Source organism: Podarcis melisellensis, assembly GCF_964234715.1.
Source record: "Podarcis melisellensis genome assembly, chromosome: 2".
Classification (NCBI taxonomy): Eukaryota; Metazoa; Chordata; class Lepidosauria; order Squamata; family Lacertidae; genus Podarcis; species Podarcis melisellensis.
Genome location: NC_138529.1, coordinates 67,089,826 through 67,105,068, shown reverse-complemented (window position 1 = coordinate 67,105,068; position 15,243 = coordinate 67,089,826). Strand labels below are relative to the sequence as shown.

Genomic DNA, 15,243 nt, shown 5'->3' with positions numbered 1-15,243 from the left:
GTATCCAGAGTAGCACCAACACCGTTTTTCTGACACAGCAGCACTTCTGTTTTCTCTCCTCTTTGTGCACACGACCAAGAATCTTCTCCAGAGGCTCCCCCAACCCTCCAGGATTTGATTTTGAGGGGGCACAGGGGGCTGCAGAGGAGACAAGGGGAAAGCTCCATTCTGATAGTGCCACATCCTAGTTGGATGGGCATGTTGTGTACCGCACACTATGTAATTGTTCCTTTTCTGAACCAACCACCTTACTCATGTCACTGACTGCCTCAGAAATACGAAGAAAAGGTCTTACTTCTAATGTTGCATTCAACTGATAGTTGACTGGCGTTCTGTGGCCTTGCCTCTGCTCTCTTCAAAAAGACTCACCAAATAGTTGTGTTGATCTAGCAAAGTGGCATTTGTGATGTACGTGCCCAGTGCAGCTGAGCCATTTTTCAAAAATACCTGTGTGGATATCGTCGTTGCAGTTTAGTCATTAGGCGGGACTGGACTTAATTGTTTTTTTAAATGTTTTTATTAAAGATTTTCTTGGGTTGCAAAAGTACATACAGCGTCTCTACTTTCGGTTCATAGAGTCCTTTCTTCTGATCAGTTATATTTGATGTGAGACACTAATGTTATAGGCAGTATAAGGTTGGGGAAGAAGAGAGGGGAGAGAAAGCAAGGGAGAGTAGTATACTTTCATCCCTTTACATATTTCAATATTTCAAGAAATAGACTTGAAAGAGAAGTTGCTGAATTACAACTTATTACTAAACTGAAAAATATGGAGATATCTAGTCTGAATAGAGATATTGGATTCTTATCTCATTACACATGCTAAAGCTATTTTTGGTCATCTGCATACCATCCCTTGCTTTTTCCTGTAGGACCCATTGAGTCAATCACCCATCTATTACTACCCTTCTGAGAAATACCCCACTCCACCCTCCCACTGGTGACTAAGGGTCTGGTGACTTCTGTTTCAGTGTATCTGAAGAAGTGTGCATGCACACGAAAGCTTTTACTCAGAACAAACTTAGTTGGTCTCTAAGGTGCTACTGGACAGTTTTACATTATTTTACATAGTGTATGTGTGGGGTTTTCATGTCAGCATCACGTGGGTAGATTTTTTTTCTATTCATTTATTAGTTTTCATTGGGCATTGGACTTAATTGTACCTGGGTGGAACCAGGAACTCTCCATTGCTATTCTGTACTTTTAAAAGAGAGACAATAAAGTCCTTGTCCAGCTTTCTGACCAGCATGGCCACTAAGGAGTAAAGAATCTGTGGGCCTTTGCATGTGGTTGGTCTCTATAAGCAAGGTCAGGAATAATGGGGGGTCAGGAGGAACTGGTGCAGTGGGTTGGCAGCATGGACTGGGCCACCCAGTTGTGGCATTCCTTCTGGGATGGGGGAGGCAGAGCAGGAAGGTGGAGTCAATCTGGTGATCCTGGTAGTGTCCCTATGCGCTGCCAGGAGGCTGGTTCTGTGGTGGTGCCGCTCCACGTGGGTCACTCTTGATGGGAGTTGGAAGCCAATAACTTCTGGAGGGCTACAGGGTCCCTATCCCGGAACTTCCATCAAAATGCCAGTGGTCCTCCCCTGAACTTGACTAGAGGGGAAATACGGTGCGTTTGCAAGGCTCCCTGTTTCCCAAGGCCAGGCTATGCCACATTACTGCATGGGGAGGGGGGAAATAGGACAGCCACAGAAGGGTCTGCGAAGGTATTAGCCACAGAAGGGTCTACAAAGGTATTAGTAAACAGAACCAGCATGACATTTCAATCTCTTGGGAAGGCAAGAAAAGAGGAAATCCACTACACTTGAATTACATTTAATTGGCATGATAAGTATATAGCTCTTGCTAAAGAAGACAGGTAGCTTTGAAGCTACCAACATGAGTTTGATCAAACTGCAGGAGGCAGTGGAAGACAGAGTGCCTGGTGAGCTCTGGTCCATGGGGTCACGAAGAGTCGGACACCATTAAACGACTAAACAACAACAAGAACCAAGAATACAGGAAGGATGGGTAATTAAAGTATCTGCGAGGCCATGGAAACTCAGGGAGCAGGGAGCGGCAGTCCTGAGTGGCTTGGATCACATGTTTGGGATGAGACTTTTCTTTACATGATTCATCACGGTTCATTTATAACCCAGGGGCAGGTGGTGGCTCTGTAGGAGAATGACTCTTGCTGTGTTCTTTTTCAGCATCACTGATGGGGAATCATGTGTGGTCACAAATACGTTGCACTCCTTGATATTGGGAACACTGGAACAGACGATGCTTTTTAAACTCAACATGTAGCTTATCTTCTGATACACCCTTGAGCTTGGGGCATTCCACTTTCAGCACCAAGAATGTCATGACGGAGTCCGTTTGAATTTTGCACATTTCATTCTTTTCAGGTGATCAGCTTGCTATAGTAGGATTGCCTGTAGCAATTCTTCTTGCTTTTGACTTTGATCTTCCTGTCCAGGGTATTCTGGGCTGGGTGAACTTTCTTTGGCTTTCTTCACTGTTGGTCATGGGGGAATTTAGCCCGCCGCAACCCTGCCAACTTTGACTGGTCTACCTTGGTTTTTCCTGCACAGGCTCTGCTTGCTTAGGTATTTTAGAGGATCATACTGGCAAGGCTTCTTGCAGCTTTGGTACTCCAGTGGCAAGGACTGGACATCAAAGTAAGCAGGTAGGTTCAGTAGCCCCTAGAAAATGACTTTGTTCTGAGTATGTGGGGTCTCAGATGAGCTGTTCCAATCTAAAGTTAAAAGAGGGTACTAGAGTATATTTGCAGATGTGGAGAAAAGGTTGTTTACATCTGCAGTCCTTGAATGTTGACTTTGATCTCAGGTTCAAATCCCAGCCCAGCCTTGAACTCACTGTTGTCTCAATCTCTTGTCAGTATAGTAGAACAGCGCTGTCTTGGCCTACCTTGCAGGATGGTTGTGGGGGCAAACAAGATGAAAGCTGTAAAGAAAATAAAAGCATGTTTGAAACACACGTATGCTTTTGTTTCTAAAGAACTTTAATTAAAAAGAAGGATGCTATGACATTTCTGTTATAATTTCTGTTGTAATGAAAGGGATGTGTAGGCAGGGCCTCTGCCCACCTTCTTTGTGTCTGTATAAATGCTAGTTGTGTGTGTGTGTGAATGTTTAATTGTATAGTACCCCTGCTAGGAGCTTCCCCTCTTTGAGAGAGATGCTCTGTGCAGTCGCTTCCAAGAGCTGTTGCTTAGTTATTTTTAGGCACAGAATGAACTCTAATGGGAGAAATTATTTGGATTTCACACACACTCGCACATACACCCTAATAAATTTCTCTCTTTTTGAACAAATGATTTCAGCTAAAAAGGAGCTTAATAACACAGCAGAAGCCTACATTTCAGCTTCGGCTTGGCCAGGCCACAAAACATGAAAACTAAGTATGTGGTCATCAAGACTGGTTAGGAGTACAGGTCCCACTTACTAGCTAGAGCGGGGTTGAAACCAGTCTTCTGCCTGGGAAGTTGTGCCAAGAGAGGGGGAAATTGAATTTGGGCAGTCCAGTCTGGACTAGATCCAGAGAAGATCCATCAGAAGTCTGGTCATGCAATGGGGGATTTTCTGGCTCCTGCTTCCCTTGCCCCAACTTCAGCCCTCTGTGCATTCCCCAAGCTGCTCCTCAGGGTTGGCGACCCACCAGGCCTCCGCATTTTGCCCACAAAGTGGATTTGGCCAAGCCACGCCCACCTGCTCTTGCCTGACATCAGGTGAGGGGGAGGTGAAGGCAGAGCTTGAGCGAAAAGGGCTTTTGCAGGCACCACTGATCAGCAATAGCCAAGCTCCCTGCACAATGCTTCTCAAGTGCCCTGCCACCAGTGGACTCTAATCCCTTAAAAAGCCATCTGGCCCAGCACCATATCTCCTTGGAGTGGGCTGAATAAGTTAGTGTGGAACACTCCTTTCTTGACAGCTGATTTCAAAGGTTTGGATCCGGCAGAGCAGCCCTACCAGCTTCCTTTGGTTTCCCTATATTGCTGCCACCATCTTGATTCAAAATAGCACATGGCATCCCAATGTGTATGAAGACCACTATCCCCGCCTTGGGAAGCCTTGTGCCATTTGGTGGCAATATAGAGAATGAATGGACAAAGCACTTTCCTAAATACAGAGCAGATTCACTATGCCATTATGATTAATGTATATATTATGAAAACTGATCCTGGAAAATCTTTTGAAAAGCTGTTTGTAATTATACAGACTTTGTTTTATTTGATGGTGATAATAGCAAATGGCTCAGAGATTTCTTTGAAATACGGAGAAGTACGGTATATAAATTATGCGAATCAACTAACTAACTAACTAACTAACTAACTAACTAACTAACTAACACAATGTCCCCTTAAAGACACAATCACACACTTAACTAAATCCAATTCTTGTAATGTAGCTTATCACCTTCTTCCATTTACAGAGCTCAAATCCAATCTTGACATAACTGAGGGACATGCAGAATAATTCCTTATTTCCCAGCAGCCTGTTGAATATAAGAAACCCGAGTCAAGAAGCTGCGGCAACTGAGCATCAGCTACAGAAACAACACTGCTTGGCTACAAAGGAAATGGAAACCATTTCTGAAAGTTTCACTGCAACCATTTTTATCTGGCTCTGTCCCACACCCAGGAAAATTTTCTTCTGAGAGCCAGGTGAAAATCTAAAGCCTCATGATGAGTCGAGGATGCCCAAGTTGTTTCCCAAAGCTGTTTGCCTGTTAGAAAAGACCCCACAGAAAGGATGGGAAGCGAGTGGGATGGGGGGGGGGTGGAGGAGGTAGTCCTAAGGCATAGGTCATTAATTAGTGGTTCATTCAGCAATGATGCCCAGGACAAACAGTGGGGAAGAGCCATTGCCTTCATGTCTTGAGCTTCCTGGAGGTATGTGGCTGGTCACAGCTGGAAACTGGTTTATGGGCTATGTAGCTGGACTACAACTCCCATCATCCCTGACCTGCTGGCTAGGGCTGATAAGAATTGTAGTCCAAGAAGATCCAGGGGGCATCAAGCTCCTATCTTTCCTGAGGTAGGAAAGTATATGCAGAAGTGTCTTGCTGTTTGAGGGTTAATCTTATAGGAGAGCCACCTGCTGCCTAGCGATGTCTGCGAAATAGAATCAGCTACAGCCCTTCTAAAATGGCTGCCTATGGTCTGGGCCCTCTGTATTTAAAAGTCCACAATAACAGCAATTCCAGTTCTACATGTCTGGCTAATATAATTATGTTTCCAACTTCCCAGTATACTATAGCCAGGCATGAAGAACTGGAATTGCTGTTGTTGTGGATTTGATGATGATGATGATGATGATGGGAACATCCCTAAAAGGATAATATAGCACTTGCGTTCTTAATGGACCAACAATGATATAATTATTGTGCTTGGTGATTTTTAGCAGAGTGCACATTGTGATTGTCAGATGAATCCTTCATATAAGGAGATATTTTCTTGGCAAACACTCACTTGATGAGAAGTGTTGAAGTGGATTGCGAAGGACAATCATGATGAATCTGATGTAGTAGGCCCTTACCTATGAAAGCTCACACAGCAATGGTTAGAATAATTTCTGTACAATAAAAGGAAGCAGTTTACTAAGGCCTGGCCTCTTTGGAAGTGAAAGAAAAGTCTTCCACAGAGGCACTGAAATCAGTGCTATTTTTCTAGAAAAAGAGGTGCCAGAACTGACCACGAACTTCTCCCTTGTTCTCTTAGAATGGCAATGGCGCCCACCCAAGAGGTGCTGGAACTGACCTCTGGCTAATAAATAAATAAAATAAAATAAATAAACCTGGAACTTGCTCCCCCTGGAGGCAGTGATGGTCACTGTCTTGGATGGCTTTAAAAGAGGATTGGACAAATTCATGGAGGAGAAGGCTATTGATGGCTATGTTCTACCTCCACAGTTGGAGGCAGCAATGCTTTCGAATGCCAGTTGCTGGAAGCCACAGGAGGGAAAAGTGCTGTTGCACTCAAGTCCTCCAGGATGCCGTACTAGATGGGCCATTGGCCTGATCCAGCAGGCTTTTCTTATGTTCTTAGGCATGCATAGGCTTGCATAGTAAGTGCTCAAGTGAGAGATACAAGGGTTCTCAAATGCACTCTTCCACTGAAGAGATGTTAAGGGTTTCTAGGCTGATTTTGCCAATGGGAAAGGCATGTTTATGACTTCCGATATCTATGTGAGGAAAAGAAGAATTGGCTCTGAGATGCAGCTAATTAAGATAAGAGTCTAAATCAAATTATGGTAGCATATGATTGCTGTAGGAAGATATCAAAAGTCTAAGGAAGAAACATGTAAGATGTTTTTCTGTGTTTAACATCTTCATTTTCTGTAACATCAGGTCAGTAGGTTGTGCTGTCCATCTCTGCAAACTGGACTTTATGAAGTGGAGTCATAATTTGTTTCCACAACCTATGCAACTGTAGGGCCAGCCCTAAATTTTAGACTCTGCTTTGAATTTTACACACTGGATTTACTGGGTGGGGTGGGGCTTTAAAGATGGAAATGTGTATTAGTCTTATGGGTTACCCTCTCTTTCATTTTATAGGGGATTCCCTTTTGATGGTAATGTGCATCACTTGCTCATCTTGGAGGCTGTATACACACCATATATTTCAAGCACACTTAAAGCACGTAATGTAGAATCATAGAATTGTAGCGTTGGAAGGGACCCTGAGGTTCATCTAGTCCAACCCCCTGCAATGCAGGAATGTGCAGCTGCCCCATATGGGGATTGATCAGCACCATACTCTAACCAACTGAGCCAAAGAATCCTGGGAACTATAACTTACCACTCACAGAGTTACGATTTCCAGCATAATTAACAAGTATGCTGTTTTTTGGAGACACTCGTGTGCTTTAAATGTATAATATGTGCACAGCTAAAATGTGACAAGCCAGCTCTTCTGTGTTTGGGATCCCTGTGGCTCATTCTGTGGAGTGATGCCTTGGACCTCTACCCCAACATCCTGCCCTCATGACACCAAGGTATTATGGCATTGTCTCCTTTTACGGAGGAAGGGGGACTGTTGCTTCACCTGTGCTTCTGACTAGTGATATCTAGATCAACTATATCAGTAGTTATTATGAGATATAAAAAGTAGCCAAACAAATGTTCTCTAAATACATTGCTTTTCTTGCACTTTAATCTTAAAGGTAAAGGGACCACTGACCATTAGGTCCAGTCGCGGACAACTCTGGGGTTGCGGTGCTCATCTCACTCTATAGGCCAAGGGAGCCAGTGTTTGTCCGCAGACAGCTTCTGGGTTTTGTGGCCAGCATGACTAAGCCGCTTCTGGCAAAACCAGAGCAGGTGCACAGAAATGCTGTTTGCCTTCCCGCCGGAGCGGTACCTATTTATCTACTTGCACTTTGACATGCTTTTGAACTGCTAGGTTGGCAGGAGCAGGGACCGAGCAACAGGAGCTCACCCCATCGTGGGGATTCAAACCGCCAACTTTCTGATCAGCAAGCCCTAGGCTCTGTGGTTTAACCCACAGCGGCACCCGCGTCTTTAATCTTACATCTATTCAAAAGCAGGCATGACACCTACATCATAATTCTTTCTTATAACTGGGAACTGGATCACTTATAACTGGGAACTGGATCACTTCTGGATCACCTTTTGGCTAAGAACATGTGCTGTTGTTGTTGTTTAGTCGTGTCGTGACCCCATGGACCAGAGCATGTCTGGCACTCCTGTCTTCCACTGCCTCCCGCAGTTTGGTCAAAAAGAACGTGTGTAGTATCTTATAAATGGGATCTGGCCCTAAATTCTCATGGTTCCCACACTCTGGGTAGTAACAGGGAGGTTTTTTTGTATTCTGCCCTCCAGAGCCAAATCTATGCAAATGGAGATGCAGCAGCTGTCTCCCACCTTGCCTTCTGTGTGTCAGAAAGGAAATTAGGTTGTCTAGAATGCAAAGTTCTTCCTGAAAGAACAACCTGCACTATCTGCAATCTCCAACGGTGTGAAGCAGCATGAGAGGTAACTTACCTGACCCCAGAAGTACTGTGACATTTTCTCATCCCTCCGTATTACCAGTGGGTTGCTGGTAAGTTAGCCTAGTGCACTGTGGGTGCTAAGCAAATTGTTAAAAACCGCAGTGTGTAGCAGAGACTGGGAAAGTTATGTACATGTCCAGAGGCAGGTGTGCCAACAGCAAGGGGCAGCAAGGACAGAGCTGGCCCATTCCAGTTAACTGCTGTTCTGAGTTTTGCATGAGGTTGGATTAAGTGCCTGTGACATGAGGAATAGCGGCATTAAGAAGCAGTTTGGTCTCCTGAAGCAGAAAGGCCAAATAAGCAAGAGAAGCTCCTGTGTTCCTAAAGTCTGGATCACGTTTCCTAGAAAGTTAAACAACCTACCATAAGTCAACTGGGCAGGCAATGCTGAAGGTGGAAGTCAGAAGCAGCGTCTCAGTTTGCAACTTCTTTGAAAAGAACAGGAGACTGTCTGTGGTTGGGCTCCCACAATTGTTTTTAAGAGAGCTGGAAACAGTACAACAGAGGCAGCGGTGGCTGGTGCCCCTACGCGGTGGGTAGGGTGGAAGGCAGGAGGCCAACAGTAGGTGGAGCCAGAGTAAGTGAAAGCCAACTAATTATAGTTTTGTCTCCCTCCTCCTCCCTGCTGAGTTCTAGAAGTGCAGCACTGAGGCTAAGAGAAGGGAACTGACAGGCTGTGCCACCACCTGGACTGTTTGTAAGTAAGGAGGCAAGCAAGTGGGGGCTGGCTGAGAGCAGACTGAGGTCAGTGGGGCAGTGCTTCATTCACCCTAATAGACCACCTTCCACTGGATAGAGGTGGATATCATTGTGCGCGCTAAAAACAGGAGAATGTTTGAGGATGAATGTGCACAGGTAGGGGTATGTGTGTGTTTAAAAGACAGTTGAAAAATAGTATTATAGAGAGGCACTTTTTTCCCCCTACATGCTTTTGTCTTGTGTGGGGTGTGTGGCTGAAACCTAAACCAGTTCCCACAAGCTTCAAGGAACAGTTGGGGTTTTTTTTTAGCAACCTCTCATATGAAGTCTTTAGCAACGGTGCAACAAAGAGCCATGCCTGGCCTGCTTATGTGCCATATAAATCAGTGGACCTTAAGTCCACATAACTCCTCACCATTCTGAGGTCTTTGCCTTTCTACAATTGTCCTGTTCCAGATAAACCAAGAATTGCTGGTTTACCACCCGTGATCTGTCTCGGGAGGGACAAACCATGAGCCTGGGTTTGGCCGTAATGCTAAGCCAACCTATTATTGCCTTAATCTAAGTAGCATGGACCATTCTCACAGTGTTATGAAATCTCCAATTTTGATTTGACATTGTGGCATCATATGCGCCTACCTATTTTACCACATCTTCACTCCCTTTGCCAGGTTAGGAATGAATATGTTGGAAGGAGTAGAGCCCAATACAGATGACTAGAACACCCAGCTGTTTACCTGTCTCCCCAGAGAGAAATCATCAACACCTTATTTCAGCCATACACCTTAATCCCTTTTTGATTTGGCACATTTATTCATATTTATATTGGTGCCTCTGATCCAGTGTTTTTAAATAGCACCAGAGCGTTCTTTGCGTTATTAAAGGCTCTAATTCCTGCTTAGTTCCCCGTTCTTTCATTTTGCAGAGGCATTTCTCCTCCCCCCCACCAAGTTGTTGAATTTGACAATGTTATGATTGCTGTTTCCTAGCAGCTCAGCTATATTTATTTATTGATCCAATCTCTGTGCTTCACATAAGACTAAATCAAGAACTAATGTTCCTTGCATGTGTCCCAGAACTAGGACTTCTGGGAATCTTTTTTTTCCGCGAGTTCGAGAAGTTTCCTCTCTCTAGCATCACCTGCCTAATCCATACGAGGACAATTGAACTCATCATTATGGTTGTGTTGGAGGGGGAATTGTGTTTTAGCTTTTACTACCTTGGGACTTAAGGGACGCGGGTGGCGCTGTGGGTTAAACCACAGAGCCTAGGACTTGCCGATCAGAAGGTTGGCGGTTTGAATCCCCGCGACGGAGTGAGCTCCCGTTGCTCGGTCCCTGCTCCTGCCAACCTAGCAGTTCGAAAGCACATCAAAGTGCAAGTAGATAAATAGGTAAATGGTGTTTCTGTGCACTGCTCTGGTTCGCCAGAAGCAGCTTAATCATGCTGGCCACATGACTCGGAAGCTGTATGCTGGCTCCCTCGGCCAGTAAAGCGAGATGAGCCCCCAAAGTCGGTCACGACTGGACCTAATGGTCAGGGATCCCTTTACCTTACCTTGGGACATTTGCAATATGATTACAACCCTACTGTGGATCTTTGCTGATTTAAAGTCACTCTGAAGCCACCTTATAAAGTGATTCAGACCACTGGGCCACTGAGCCTCTCAAGTTCTGGAGCAGGGGTTTTGTGATTTAAGCAGGACCTTAGCATAGTACAAACTTTTAACATGCACCCCTTCCTACACTACACGCATGTGATGATACCATAAATATAGTCTCATAAATAATGAAAGAAAAATTTCTATTTTAATTCTGAAATTACTTTCTTTACATTTCTGAAATGACATCCAAGCCAATACTGGGTCTTGTCTACCAAGCCTCTACCCACTTTGGGTGAGACTATTTTTGTTTAACATTTTGATTGTTCCTAAGATATATATCCCATCAATATGGCTGCAAACATTTTATAAACAGACTAACTCTCTTTAAAACAATATGTTTTTTTCTGGCCTTTTCCATTGCACAAGCAGCAATTATCTCCCCAAAGTCCATTTCTCTTGCAAGCTCATCATTTGATAAGATACCTAGCAGCTTAAGCGTCCTTGCCCCCACCACCTGCAGCTTTTTATGAGCCTTAATGCAGCTTTTAATCCTGCCCACAGCAATGGCTCCCTCTGTCGCTGCAGTCATGGTGTGCGAAGTAGAGTGCCATCATTGCCCTGCCCTCCTGGGCACAGCTACTTCTTTGAACCTGGATGGTTGGCTGCTGTGGCAGCAAGCTGCACAAGCCCTGGGTGAGCAGCAGCAGTGGGCAGTACTTTTCTGCTGACGCCACCACCCTGCCCCAGCACATCCCATTCCTAGTCAGCATCAGTACTGCTGCCACTGGGACAGTGGTCCAGCAGCAGCACACTCCCTCATGCACCACTACTGGTCGCTCTCTCCCACCAGATGTCCCTTGTTCCTTCCAATGCACAAAGAATTCTATCACTTGCAGCTCTTTTTTTCTATTTAATCCCCCTCCCCAATCTTATTTCAGAAAACAAGTACCTTTCAAGGCAAAACACACTTCATTCCTGAGAGTGTGTGTCACTCAGGGAACATTCTGTTACAGAGAGGGACCTGCGCCATCAAGTCATTATGAAGAACGTTGCTTCTTCTGTTCCAGCCCTGCTTCAGCTTGGCTCCAGCAAATCTCATAAGATATGGACGATAGGTACACAGGAAAATAAAGTTTCCATAAATATCCTCAAGTATGAGCTTAGGCTTGTAGTTTAGCCTCAGTTGTTTTGCTCCTGGTAATAGGATCCTGGGCTGGGATCCCTTAGATCATCAGGCTTTGGTGAGGTTTACCCTTAAGAACATAAGAAAAGTCCTGCTGTATCTGTCCGAAGGTCCATCTTGTGCAGCATCCTCTTCTCACAGTGGCCAACCAGATGCCTAAGGAAAACCTTCAAGCAGGACCCAAACTATGCAGCACCTCCCCGACTTGGGATTCTCAGCAACTGGCGTACAGAGGCTTATTTCCTCTGACAGTTGAGGTAGAACATTGTGACTATCAATAGCCTTATTAGAATCTAATAGAGGTCAGACAAGCTTCTTTGTAAGACAATGGCTTCAGCTGGCCGCTTAAGTGCCCTCATCAACATCCCAAAAGATTTGAGTTAGGTTGCAAGCGCTACAACTAAGTGATTGTGCCCTGCAGGCTGCTGGGTGGGCCTTTCCTCCATCCCCTTCAGCTAGTTGCTAGGTAGGACAACAATAGTCAGTGTGAGAGCTAAGCTGGAAGCAGGCTGGAAGCTGGAGGCACAGAGACATGTTTGCTCTGTGCTGGATTCAAAGCTGTGACTAATGGAGAAGCAATATTAATGATGTGACCCCCTCCGCCTTATGCTCAGGTTGTAAATATGGGTAAATAAAAACATATATCCTAAAGCATGGGAAGGCAAACTAAGGTCCGTGGGCCAGATGTAGCCCAATCGCCTTCTAAATCCGGCCCGCGGATGGTCCAGGAATTAGCGTGTTTTTACATGAGTAGAATGTGTCCTTTTATTTAAAATGCATCTCTGGATTATTTGTGGGGCATATGAATTTGTTCATTTTTCACTTCAAAATATAGTCTGGCCCCCCACAACATCCGAGGGACAGTGGACCGGCCCCCTGCTGAAAAGGTTTGCTGACCCCATGTCCTAAAGACACCATAGTTTCTCCATCATTCCAAGGAAACAGACCCCTGGGAAAGTGCCGGGAACTCCTGGATTTTCTCACCACTCAGAGATTGGGGTGGCATGTAACAGTTCAAACTACACTTTGGCAAAAGGGCAAATGCCTTGTTAAAAGTTATTGTTCTTTCCAAGGTACAAAAGTGTGTGGAAGTGGACTCCATGGTACTTGATCATCAATCAAGCTTTTCATGTGTTGTCAGTCTTCCCTTCTTTTTCTCTTCTGCTGTCTTTGTTTATTCCACCAAGCATTCCAGACAAGACTTGTTTCCATCTGGTGGGTGTTTTTGTTGTTCGCTTGGGTTTTTCCAGCAGAAGGTGATTTCTGCAATTGCATGTCAGATTTATCCATGTTTTTATTTTGTTTTGGTTTTTTGTAAGTGCGCGCTTCTCCATTAGAATTTTTTTTTAAAAAAAACGTAAAAGTGATGCTCTACAGAGGTGACAACAAGTCAAACCATTGCCGACTGGATGAAGGAAGAAAATTACCCTGCCAAAGCTGGGAACAGTTCTCTTGACGCAGGATAGTCTAATGCTGTCTAAACAGGGTTCAGTTGTAATCCAGAAGCAGTTAAAAGAATAGTCAGATATAAAGGTAGCATTCATAAAGTCCTCATCTAATTGTTACGTTGCTTGCTATTTTCTGGTCAAGCACTTTCAATGACCTGACAATAGACTACAACAGGAGGCCTCACTGTGGCAAACATGGGCACCACCCTTTCCTCAAATACCGCCTTGGCACCCATCAGGACCCTCTGCTCCTGATTGAATCATAGGAGGGGAAGGGACCCCTCTGGAGTCTCTTCCAGGAATTGAACCTGGAAGAGGGCAAAGCATAGGCTCTGTTACTGAGGTGCAGCCCCTCCTCTGATCTTCACTATGTCCTTTACCGCAAAGATATAATTTCAGTTGTAAACTAAGATTTCTTTTTTTTTTTTTTTTTTTTTTTTTTTTTAAATAATTTTTATTAAGGTTTTCCAAATTAAAACAAATAAAATCCAATTCATAAACTTTTTCCAATATCCAGGACTTCCCCTCCCCACCCCCTCTTGTGTTCCAAATCTTCCAAAAAAAGCAATAATATTCAACAAATTCTTATTCCCAAAATACACTCATCATCAATAACTCAATTTATCCAAATTTCCATCCCCTAAGGTCGACCTATTCCCTTCCACGAGTTCCCCCCTTTCCAATATAGTACAGATGAAAATAAAATAAAAACAAACAATAATTTTACAACCTTTGGATTCCAAATTTCCCTCCCCTCTTTCCCTGTTGCGTTCCTCCTATCCCTCCACTTCTAATGTCTTCCTGATGAACCCACATTTCACTAAGCCCACATCCCTCTGGTTCTTTACCGGTCTTTTTTTTTTTTAAATTACAGATGTCCAATCATAGAAGGAGTCTATCATAGGGGGCCCATTTCTTCTATCCAGATTTTTATATCCAGGAGTATAAACTCCAATTTTATCCATAAGCTTGTCAAATCTGGATATCCCAAATGTTCCCACTCCAGTTCTGTCCAGTTCTTGTTGTTTCCTTGTTCTTGTCAATCACTCTCCTCCTTTTTACTTCCCTGTTCCCTCACAGAAATGTTCTTTTTCCAAAGGCTTCTAGTGTCTCTACAGAGGCTTGTTATTCAGGAGCAAAACATTACATCATGTTCCTTTCATTTTTCAACAGATTAATCCATTGTTTCCAGTAAAGTGTAGGCCTCTGTAGACAAAATAATGTTCCATTTCTGCAGTTTCCCAGGAGATTAAAAGTTCTATCCAACTGTTCAAGTTTCCCGTCGAAAACACATGCAATGTCCCTCAGCTCCTCTAGGTGGATTACAATAACAAAGTTCCCTTCCAGATCACATCCGCCAGTCCAAATAACTTATAAATCCTTATTTAAAACAATTTATCTCCAATTTATAACAAATGTAACCGGCAAAGTCCTCATAACAAAGTCTCAATTTCATTCTTCCGTTTTGACAGCTCTTTGACAGCTGTCAAAACCTCCGTTATTCTTCTCCAGGCATTTTCACGAATCGCTCCAGGGATTCCGGGGGGGTTGCTTTTTAATACGAATTCCACTTTTCTCCTCCAGCTCAATCTTATAAATTTCCCTCGCGAAGTTGCTAGTTCGGCAAGATAAGGTTCCTCTCGATCTTAGTTATCCAGTCCTTTGTTTTGGCTCTTCTACAATTTGGGGGGGGCTGACTTCCTTTTTTCCACCTCCCCCGTTCGCTCCAAATTCTAAAAATTTATCCCTCTTTTTAGTCCATATTCCAATTACTCACGGGTTCTTCTTTTGGGTCCAAATTTTCAATAGAAGAAGTCAGCGCTCTCCGCCGGATGGCATGCGGCTGCGCTCGGCAGGGATAGCAGAGGACTCAAAGCACCACGCTCCTCCCTGGCACCCGATCCGTAGCCTTTAAAAAGGCTCCTTCACGAATCGAGAGGGCGCTGACGGTGCCAGCCGAGTCTCCATGTCCACGGCCTCCGTGGCCGTGGTTTTTAAGGGTCCCCGCATCGCCGGTGCGGTAGGACCCAGCCCCTGCCGAGCAGGCTCCCTCCGGAGCTCGGAGGGAGCCCGCCATTCGGCGATGGCGCCGACCCGGAAGTTGTAAACTAAGATTTCTGAACCTTGCAATCAGAGCTTTTTTGTGATAGTACTCACTGGTGCAGAGTGCTGTCACCTCTCTTTTTGCTTCCCATGGCAACTATTTTGTGCTGGCTCCCACTGCACTTTTATCAAGATTTGAGTACTGACACTTCTTTTAAAAAACCACACAAAATAGCACTGGTTCCAG

The 15,243-nt window shown here is 44.5% G+C and overlaps 1 long non-coding RNA gene across 2 annotated transcripts; it reads right to left on the bottom strand.

Moving 5' to 3' along the window:
* Positions 1-363: 363 nt before the first annotated feature.
* Positions 364-5,106, bottom strand: LOC309362683. Of its 2 annotated transcripts, XR_014165081.1 has the most exons (4): positions 4,973-5,106; positions 4,424-4,502; positions 2,916-2,951; positions 364-447 (listed from the first exon to the last, which is right to left on the bottom strand). It is a non-coding gene; the product is annotated as an uncharacterized lncRNA (long non-coding RNA). The 2 variants fall into 2 exon arrangements; XR_014165082.1 differs by lacking the exon at positions 364-447 and having other exon boundaries at positions 2,865-2,951.
* Between the last annotated feature and the right edge of the window lie 10,137 nt (positions 5,107-15,243).